The 9152-nt window shown below is 42.4% G+C and overlaps 1 pseudogene; it reads right to left on the bottom strand.

Annotated features, from left to right (window-relative positions):
• Positions 1-1619: 1619 nt before the first annotated feature.
• On the bottom strand, positions 1620-3214 carry LOC123101378 (uncharacterized; annotated as a pseudogene).
• Positions 3215-9152: the final 5938 nt, after the last annotated feature.

Here is a 9152-nt window from a genome sequence, read left to right as displayed (position 1 = left end):
CCCCCTAATCACGCCCAATCCCCAACCGTGTCCTCCACCAGATCCACCGCCGCTCCCAAACCTTGCCACTCCCGCCCTTGTCGCCCCCAGACCTTCCCATCGCCGACGAGTAGCCACCTTCGACTCGAATAGACCACTGCCGGTGTAGCTCCCCACCACCGCAGCTCCTCTGCCGCCCACAAATCCACCGGACTACAAGCCGCCGCCGCCCCCAACCAGCCCATCGCCCACGACCACCCTCCAACCAAATCACTGCCGTCATCGCCCCCCATCACGGCAGCCCCTCGCCCCCTCCGCCACCCAACAACCACCCCAATGCTGCCAATCACTGCCGCGTCGCCCCACTCCAGAGTGACACCGCCGAGCACCACAGTCATCGCCGAACTACTCCACCAGCGGCTACCATCCTCCATGGAACGCCTTCCTCGCCACCATCCTACTCGCGCGTTTCCTCCCCGAGCAGGCCTCCCTGCAAGCTTCGCTGAGCACCAAGCCGCGGGTCCACCTCCTTCACACGCGCCTGAAGCAGCAGACCGTCGACCCTCCTCTCCCGCGAGCAGCTCTGCCTCCTCAACATCCTTTCCCTCGACAACACTGCCTCTTTGAAAGGTGAGATTTCGTTGCAATTTCATTGTCTTTTTTATTCTGAATGTGCAGCTATGCAATGTGTATAAGTGTAATAATGTTGAAAAGTAGCAGCACTGAACTATTCCGGCAGTTAGTACAAATCATCATTTTTAATTGCTTTGATCTAATAACAGCGAAAACTATGAGCCAAACACATTTGAAGGTTCTTTGCTTGTCTAAAAATGAACACTACTACTTTTAGTACCCCTTCAGATCAAAGGATATGGACCATTGGTGATTAATAACTGCATACCTTAATTAGAATTGTTGATACCTAACTAAGTTTCTTAGTTGAGCTTTGGAGTTCATTTTAGTTTGAGATGAAAGAAAACTAATTATTTTAAGTCTTTGTTTATTTAGTTTATACCACAAAGTAGTACATCCATTTTATTGTGCTGGAGTATAGACAGAAGGGGATTATTGTGTTCGGTCTGGTCTATGAAGAGATATGGGGGTCGTTGTTATTCACTTCAGTTAGGTTCAATTAGGAATACCTAAACATTTTAGTGCTAATACTGTTATTCCAGTACATAACTAATTTGAGAGTGACCAAATTTCTGGTCATAGACTCGGCATTCTCAACATCAAGGTACTCTAATTCTAGGACAACTAATTTGTGGCCATACACTAAGGTTCTAGAGTACAACATCAGGGTAGTTTCTCTACATATGCAGGCAAGCTCCAATTCTAGGAGGATAAATTTGAACTTTGAATGAGTTTAACAAAACAAGCTAGCATGAGTATAACATGTTTGAAAAATACTCGTACTAGTAAACTTTCAAGTTTACATGGCTGGTTAGCATTCTTTCTTAAACATGGATGCCTAGCTGTGTTCTAAAGAGTATAAGGCCATGCTTGGAATGGATGCATCTTGATATGGAGGTGTATAACTTACACGTGTAACTTACTAGCCACTGTGCAAATTCTAGCCGGAAATGAAACGACGCGCTTAGGCGTGTATTTTTTTACAAGGACAGTGGTGCCTCATAATGTCACTCCATTGCCCATGGGGGATTTTCATTGCCCCAGTGCATGTAGATGCAGGGGCAGGAGGGAAAGATGCAAAAGCTCTTTTTAACCAGCTGTAAGGCAGTGTGCAATGCAACACTTGCATTAGTTAGTGGATGATGGCGCAAGACTAGCTTCAGGGTTTATGGCTTAAGCCAAGAGGAGAAAGAAAGGACTCTCCATATGAAAAGATACCATCATTATTGTTTCCATGAAATTGGTAATATATGTGGCATGTGTTTGTTTATCTTTTCTGCAAGAGCAACTTGTGTCCTGAGACCTTCTAGTGGTACTGAGACCCATAAAAAGAAAATGTCTTGTTGCATGATCACTTACTGAAAATAGGGACAATCAGCTTTACTTCTGAGTACTTAGAAGTAGTTAAGTTATCTAAGTTATTATGGGTACTGTTACAATGTGCTTGTATTGAACCATCTATCCAAGTGTATTACTAACTCTATATGTGCTTCTCTGCACCTATGCTTGCCTGTATATCTATTTGCTTTATGGACATGACTCTTCTGTTTGTTTGTTTGTTTGTTATACTATGACAATTGCAATGCTTATTTGACGACAAAATTTGCTCTTAGTGTGCTGTTGCAGGATCTGGATATCTCTCAAAATTTAGTAGTTTCTGGTGTTGATCTCAAGTGTTGGCTCCTACAGCATTTCATTTCACCAAGTGAAATGCTACATTTCTACTCCTAACCCATTCTCTCTTTCTTAGTGTTTTTGTTATGCAGGTTGGAAGAAAAGAAGATCCAGAGAAAATCTTAGTAATAAGATAGTTTTTAGGAAAATAGATATTTAGTTTTAGGTCATTTCTTCTAATTTCATATATGGAGTGCTTGTCTTTAGTTTTTGTTTTGACTTTGTGAAACTTGCTACCTATGGATGAAACTGTGTAATATTGATGAAACTATGTATATGTATGGATGAAACTTGCTACTATTGGTAACATGTGTTGGATATGCTATATTGGTCATATATATATATGGATCAAACTTGCTACTATTGTATATATATATATATATATATATATATATATATATATATATATACAATTGGCAAGCCCCTATATAAGGTAGTTTTGAATCGGAGACCGACCCGACCCGAGCCTCCTTCCCCGACGCCCTCCAAGGCTACCCCGCCCTCGGGAGCCCTCTCCGTGGCAAGCCTCGCTTCCCCCTTGTCCACCGCCGCGGCAGGCGTTAGCGGCGCGGCGGCCCCCCTCCCACTTCTGGTGCCACGTGCGGAACGACGCGGGAAGTTGCCGTGGTAGCTGCTGCACGGCGCCGCCGACGGAGGCGCCAAGGTCGGACCCGGCCTGCCCGAGCCGGCCGCCGATCTCCATGAAGGACGTGACGGCCACGGCCGGGAGGTCGACGCCGACCGCAAAGGGGGCAGCGGGGAGCTCGATGTTGAAGGGGAGGAGCTTGAGCGGCGGGGCGGGCCACGGGAGCTACGACGTCTGCACGTGGAGGTGGAGGAGCAGCCCCGAGACGCCCTGCGCGAGGCGGTAGGCCAGGTCCTGCCCATGCCGCTGCACACCCAGCAGCGCGTCTAGGGAGATCTCCATGGATGGCGCTGGTACGGGGCGCCGGGCGGAGGCGCGCCCCGGCGTAGCGGATTAGCTCGAGCGGCGGCGATATAGACTGGTAGTAGCCTGTGTATCCCTACGATCGAGGTGTTCGACAGGAAGTACAAAGGTAGCTGTAATGGGAAGTACATACAATATTTAGGTAGAAGTACAGAGAAGTACATCATGCGAGCGAGGAAGTACCTGCTGAGAATTATTCCTGCTAGGGAGGCTGTACCATAGTTACACTAAGAGAAGTACCGAGTAGTAGCAGCACAGGGTGTCCTTATATGCTAATTTGGTACTCATCTTTTGCAGCTGCTACTTGGAGCTATGGAATTAGCAATCTTAGGGAAATGCAAAAAGGTTCTCTGTAGTGAAGAGTAGAAGTACAGAATATCTTGAAGTAGCAGTGCAGAGCAACACAGAAAATCACCACATCCAAGCAGTGCAATATATTTTGCCGAGCAGTGCGAAAAATGCAAAACTAGCCTTAATAAAAATTGTGTAATTGAGAAGTACAAACCCTATAAGATCAAGAAGTACAAAACTGATATTCCCAAGAAGTACAAGATACATGTTGAAGGAAACTGACTTATGTAAAATAATTTACGAGCAATACAATTTAATCATTTTGAGTAATACATTTTTTTATTGTAGAGCAGTACAAAACTCGTATTCTATGGGTGCGGGGTTATTACAGGTTCCAACGTCAAGCACAAGCACGAGCTCCTTCTCCAACGAGAGGTACGAGGGTAAAATGTACTTCTCTTCATCGTGGCATTCTGTGGCATTCTTTTTACTCCGACGGGCGACGAGGAGATTGAATGAAATTTTGACCTCTTGAGTGGAGAATTATGGGAAGTACAAAGGGTAGCAGTAATGGGAAGTACATACAATATTTAGGTAGAAGTACAGAGCAGTACAACATGCGAGCGAGGAAGTACCTGCTGAGAATTATTCCTGCTAGGGAGGCAGTACCATAGTTACACTAAGAGAAGTACCGAGTAGTTTGAAGTAGCAGACAGGGTGTCCTTTATGCTAATTTGGTACTCATCTTTTGCAGCTGCTACTTGGAGCTGTGGAATTAGCAAGCTTAGGGAAGTGCAAAAAGGTTCTCTGTATTGAAGAGTAGCAGTACAGAATATCTTGAAGCAGCAGTGCAGATAAAAATGCAAAACTAGCCTTAATAAAAATTGTGTAATTGAGAAGTACAAACCCTATATGATCAAGAAGTACGAAACTGATATTCCCAAGAAGTACAAGATACATGTCAAAGGAAACTGACTTATGTAAAATAATTTACAAGCAATACAATTTAATCATTTCGAGTAATACAAAAAAAATATTGCAGAGCAGTACGAAACTCGTATTCCACAGAAGTACAAGGCAAAATTGTGTTACAACAACAACAAAGCCTTTAGTCCCAAACAAGTTGGGGTAGTCTAGAGGTGAAACCCATAAGATCTCGCAACCAACTCATGGCTCTGGCACATGGATAGCAAGCTTCCACGCACCCCTGTCCATATCTAGCTCTTTGGTGATACTCCAATCCTTCAGGTCTCTCTTAACGGACTCCTCCCATGTCAAATTCGGTCTACCCCGCCCTCTCTTGACATTCTCCGCACGCTTTAGCCGTCCACTATGCATCGGAGCTTCTGGAGGCCTGCGCTGAATATGCCCAAACCATCTCAGACGATGTTGGACAAGCTTCTCTTCAATTGGTGCTACCCCAAATCTATGTCGTATATCATCATTCCGGACTCGATCCATCCTCGTGTGGACACACATCCATCTCATCATACGCATCTCCGCCACACCTAACTGTTGAACATGTTGCCTTTTAGTCGGCCAATACTCATCGCCATACAACATTGCGGGTCGAACCGCCGTCCTGTAGAACTTGCCTTTTAGCTTTTGTGGCACTCTCTTGTCACAGAGAATGCCAGAAGCTTGGCACCACTTCATCCATCCGGCTTTGATTCGATGGTTCACATCTTCATCAATACCCCCATCCTCCTGCAGCATTGACCCCAAATACCGAAAGGTGTCCTTCTGAGGTACCACCTGGCCATCAAGGCTAACCTCCTCCTCACACCTAGTAGTACTGAAACCGCACATCATGTACTCGGTTTTAGTTCTACTAAGCCTAAACCCTTTCGATTCCAAGGTTTGTCTCCATAACTCTAACTTCCTATTTACCCCCGTCCGACTATCAAAAACTAGCACCACATCATCCGCAAAGAGCATAAACCATGGGATATCTCCTTGTATATCCCTTGTGACCTCATCCATCACCAATGCAAAAAGATAAGGGCTCAAAGCTGACCCCTGATGCAGTCCTATCTTAATCAGGAAGTCATCAGTGTCGACATCACTTGTTCGAACACTTGTCACAACATTATCATACATGTCCTTGATGAGGGTAATGTACTTTGCTGGGACTTTATGTTTCTCCAAGGCCCACCACATGACATGCCGCGGTATCTTATCATAGGCCTTCTCCAAGTCAATGAACACCATATGCAAGTCCTTCTTTTGCTCCCTATATCTCTCCATAAGTTGTCGTACCAAGAAAATGGCTTCCATGGTCGACCTCCCAGGCATGAAACCAAACTGATTTTTGGTCACGCTTGTCATTCTTCTTAAGCGGTGCTCAATGACTCTCTCCCATAGCTTCATTGTATGGCTCATCAGCTTAATTCCACGGTAATTAGTACAACTCTGAACATCCCCCTTGTTCTTGAAGATTGGTACTAATATACTCCGTCTCCATTCTTGTGTTCTTTAAAATAAATCCGAGCAGTACAACTTATTCATCTCGAGGAGTACAATTTTTTTATTATCGGGCATTAAGAAACTCATATTCCATAGAAGTACAAAGGTACATGTGGAGGGAATTTGATTTCTATGGGAAAAAATTATGGGCAGTACAATTTAATCACTTTGAGAAGTACAGAAACTTCTTTATTGTCGGGCAGTAAAAAAAACGTTTGTAAATTTCAGTAGCTTTCCAACGGTATATCATTTGTGCTATTCCGAGAAGTGTTCAAAAAATTAATATATAATTAATGTTCGTCTATTTTGAATGAATCTCGGTATTTTCAAAACTGCTCAAAAATTATGTAAAATTTGAAAAACATTAATACACAAAAAGATGTGAATTTCAGTACCTTTCCAATGCCATATCATTTGCATCATTTCGATATCCAAAAATGATCCATGATCATCTTTTAATAAAATAGATTTTTAGTATTTTCAAAACTGTTCCAAAACTGTGCAAAATTTGAAAAAACTTAAAACATGAAAATGTTTGTAAATTTCAGTAGCTTTTCAACGGTATATCATTCTCTACATTCCGATAAGTGGTTAAAAGAATTTCATTCGTAACACTTTTCATTCATCTTGTGATGATTTCTGTTTTTTGAAAATTCATAATAAAAAAATTAAAAAGTGAAGCAAGTTACAATATATAAGAGTTGAGAATTTTCTGTAGCTTTCCAACGGTATATCATTCGCGCAATTCCAATTAACAGTTTAGAATCTATTAGTGAATTACTACGCAAATACAGAAAAGCAGTACCGACTTTACAAAAAAGAAGTACCGTTGTGTTATGCAGAAGGAGTACCAGATCTTTATTCCGGGCAGTAGGAGATTATTGCAGAATATTATTCTATCGTCGATTGTAGAATAGACAGCATGTATATATATATATATATATATGTGTGTGTGTGTGTGTGTGTGTGTTTGATTTTCTGTGAAAATGAATTGATATAAGAAGAAACGGAATTATTGCAGATGGCAAAGAGCCTGCAGCCTTTGTCGTCTGCCAGACGACAAAGGTCTTTGCATCTTTGCCGTCCGCCAGCAGACGGAAAAGTGCCCTTTGCCGTAGCTCGTTCAGCCGGACGTTTTGCCGTCTGCTAGCTGACGGCAAAGGCCTTTGCCGTCCACCAGGCATGCCTTTGCCGTCAGCCATGGCAGACGGCAAAGTTTCTGATTCCTATAGTGTATCTCTATAGATCTTGATGCCCAATATATAAGCAGCTTCACCGAGGTCTTTCATTGAAAAATTCTTATTCAAGTATCCTTTTATGCTATCCAGAATTTCTGTATTATGTCCAATCAACAATATGTCATACACATATAATATCAGAAATGCTACAGAGCTCCCACTCACTTTCCTGTAAATACAGGCTTCTCCAAAAGTCTGTATAAAACCATATGCTTTGATCACACTATCAAAGCGTATATTCCAACTCTGAGATGCTTGCACCAGTCCATAAATGGATCGCTGGAGCTTGCACACTTTGTTAGCACCTTTAGGATCGACAAAACCTTCTGGTTGCATCATATACAACTCTTCTTTAAGAAATCCATTAAGGAATGTAGTTTTGACATCCATTTGCCAAATTTCATAATCATAAAATGCGCCAATTGCTAACATGATTCGGACAGACTTAAGCATCGCTACGGGTGAGGAGGTCTCATCGTAGTCAACTCCTTGAACTTGTCGAAAACCTTTTGCAACAAGTCGAGCTTTGTAGACAGTAACATTACCGTCAGCGTCAGTCTTCTTCTTAAAGATCCATTTATTTTCTATGGCTTGCCGATCATCAAGAAAGTTAACCAAAGTCCACACTTTGTTCTCATACATGGATCCCATATCAGATTTCATGGCCTCAAGCCATTTTGCAAAAACTGGGCTCATCATCGCTTCCTCATAGTTCATAGGTTTGTCATGGTCTAGTAACATGACTTTCAGAACAGGATTATCGTACCACTCTGGTGCGGACCATACTCTGGTTGACCTACGAGGTTCAGTAGTAACTTGATCTGAAGTTTCATGATCATCACCATTAGTTCCTCACTAATTGGTGAAGTCATCACTAGACCTGATTTCTGTGATGAACCATTTTCCAATTCGAGAGAAGGTACGACTACCTCATCAAGTTCTACTTTCCTCCCACTCACTACTTTCGAGAGGAACTCCTTCTTTAGAAAGGATCCATTCTTAGCAACGGATATCTTGCCTTCGGATCTGTGATAGAAGGTGTACCCAACAGTTTCCTTTGGGTATCCTATGAAGACGCATTTCTCCAATTTGGGTTCGAGCTTATCATGCTGAAGCTTTTTCACATCAGCATCGCAAACCCAAACTTTAAGAAATGACAACTTAGGTTTCTTGCCAAACCACAGTTTATATGGTGTCGTCTCAACGGATTTAGATGGTGCCCTATTTAACATGAATGCAGCTGTCTCTAAAGCATAACCCAAAACGATAGTGGTAAATCAGCAAGAGACATCATAGATCGCACCATATCTAATAAAGTACGATTAGGACGTTCGGACACACCATTACGTTGTGGTGTTCTAGGTGGCGTGAGTTGTGATACTATTCCACGTTGTTTCAAATGAAGACCAAACTCGTAACTCAAATATTTGCCTCCGCAATTAGATCGTAGAAACTTTATTTTCTTGTTACGATGATTTTCCACTTCACTCTGAAATTCTTTGAACTTTTCAAATGTTTCAGACTTATGTTTCATCAAGTAGATATATCCATATATGCTCAAATCATCTGTGAAGGTCAGAAAATAACGATACCCGCCGCGAGCCTCAACACTCATTGGACCACATACATCAGTATATATTATTTCCAATAAGTCAGTGGCTCGCTCCATTGTTCCGAAGAACAGAGTGTTAGTCATCTTGCCCATGAGGCATGGTTCACAAGCATCAAGTGATTCATAATCAAGTGATTTCAAAAGCCCATTAGCATGGAGTTTCTTCATGCACTTTACACCAATATGATCTAAACGACAGTGCCACAAATAAGTTGCACTATCATTATTAACTTTGCATCTTTTGGTTTCAATATTATGAATATGTGTATCACTACGATCGAGATTCAACAAAAATAGACCACTCATCAAG

This window comes from Triticum aestivum, chromosome 5A (genome assembly GCF_018294505.1).
Source record: "Triticum aestivum cultivar Chinese Spring chromosome 5A, IWGSC CS RefSeq v2.1, whole genome shotgun sequence".
NCBI classification, from domain to species: Eukaryota; Viridiplantae; Streptophyta; class Magnoliopsida; order Poales; family Poaceae; genus Triticum; species Triticum aestivum.
The sequence above is the reverse complement of the archived record's forward strand: the minus strand, read 5'-3'. Positions and strand labels throughout refer to the sequence as shown.